The sequence below is a fragment of the Lichenostomus cassidix genome, chromosome 11, assembly GCF_008360975.1.
Source record: "Lichenostomus cassidix isolate B80296 chromosome 11, HeHo_3.0, whole genome shotgun sequence".
Classification (NCBI taxonomy): domain Eukaryota; kingdom Metazoa; phylum Chordata; class Aves; order Passeriformes; family Meliphagidae; genus Lichenostomus; species Lichenostomus cassidix.
The window spans coordinates 18,827,582-18,829,400 of record NC_139492.1 but is presented as its reverse complement, the minus strand read 5'-3'; positions in this window follow the sequence as shown (position 1 = coordinate 18,829,400).

The following is a 1,819-nucleotide window of genomic DNA, read 5'->3' as shown; positions in this document are numbered from 1 at the left end:
TTCTGCTGTGCTTTGTTGTTTTTGAGATCCCCTCCTGGAGCTGTTTCTGTGGGAGCAGGGTGTGGGTGAGCTCTGTGAGCAAGAGGAGCAGGTTGGCTTTGCAGTTGTGTGCCTCAGTGAGAGCTCCTGGGCAGGGGGTTTGTCCCAGCCTGTGCCACTGCCAGTCCTCTGCAGCTGGGAGCTGTGTCCTGTGCCAGTGGAGCAGAGCTGTGCTTGTGGCAGCTCCCAAATAATGCAATGGGGACACAGCTGCATGCTTCACCAGCTGCAGATGTATGCATTCCAATATATTTTGTGGAATACTGTTCCAAAGCAGAGCACTGGTCCTTTATTAGCAGGATTCAAATCCAGGTTATAAGAAGTTTAAGGAGTGAATTGCTGGAGTGTTGAAAATGCCTCTTCTCTGCCAGTAGCCAAGTGTTCTCCCTTGGCTGGGTGTAAGGAGAGCTTCCTAGTGAGCACAGAAAGAGTGGGCATTTCCTTAGCATTCTGCTGGTTGTTTCCATTGTTACTTCAGCTGGATTACCTCTGTTCCTCTGGCCAGACTGAAGCTCTAGGTATGAATGCTTGTTGAGTCAGCCAGCCTCTGAAACGTTAATCAGCTAAGCTTTTGCTTTCTGAACTACAATTTCTCCAGAAGGAAACCTTAATGAGGCCATGAAACAATTATCATTTTAGAATTGCCATAATATTTTAATTAGCTCATTAATGTGAAGGATCAATTTTAGCCCTTTAAGATGGGCTTTATAAAATTTTTTTTTAGTATATGAAGAGAATTATTGTTTATGTTAGTCTGGGAGAAAACTGAGTGAAGACTTCATCTTCAGGTGTGCTGAAGTTGAAATTGACTTTGGGAAGATGGTGACAATGGATTAAAGTGGAAGAACACCCTTTATAACTCTTACATTTGCCGCTCTTCAACTGTAATTTATTTTTTTCAAAGCAAAATGTCCCCAAGTTATAAAAAAACGGGCTTTGATGCAAAAAAAAAAATCTTTCAGGAGGCTCTAAGGTACTCTTGGAAGAGGAGTTTTTCACTGCTTGTGTTGTTCCAAATGGTGTTAACCCCTCTGGCTATCCAGGTATGGTAGATTTTTGTTAGAGAATTAACTTCTCAGGTAAAAGCCTTTGCTTGAATAAAACAGTCAATTTCTGGGTCATTGCAGTTCAAATACCTACAGGGGGGAGGCTTGGGGTTATGAGGTTGTTGTCAATGACCTAAACAAGACTCTGCTTGTCTGGGTCTGTGTTTAGAGCTGAATGGAGTGATTGGTACCAAACCCAAACTTGTCTGTTATTCATTTCTTTAAATTTAAAAATAAATCATACATTTACAGCATAGAGGCAGTTGAATTCCAAAAGCACTCTTTTCCTGGAATTCAGTTTCCCTTGAAGGCATTGACATAAAAATTCCAGCCTGATCTGCTACAGCCTTTGTAATAATGAACTAGTGGTTCACTGACCCACTCAGATTGTGTGGAGAAGACAACAATCACAAATAACTACAAAAGCCAACAGTCTGAGATGCTGCTTTGGGACACCTCTAGCTCAGCTGAGATTCCTGCACTCCATGGAAGTGGTTTGCAAACAGCTCTCCATGGAATGGGCACTGCAGGGGTGCAGGTGAGGGTAGGATGGGAGCAAGTGGGATTTCTGCTCCTGGGAAGAGTGAAAGGAAGTGATCTCTGCTTGCACAGGTACCTCAATGAAATTCAAATGTTTAGAAAAAACCTCAAGGAAGTTAATACTTCTAAAATAAGTTCTTTACAAGTGGTAGTATAAATATGCTGTTACAATGCTTCAAAATCATGCATGTCTC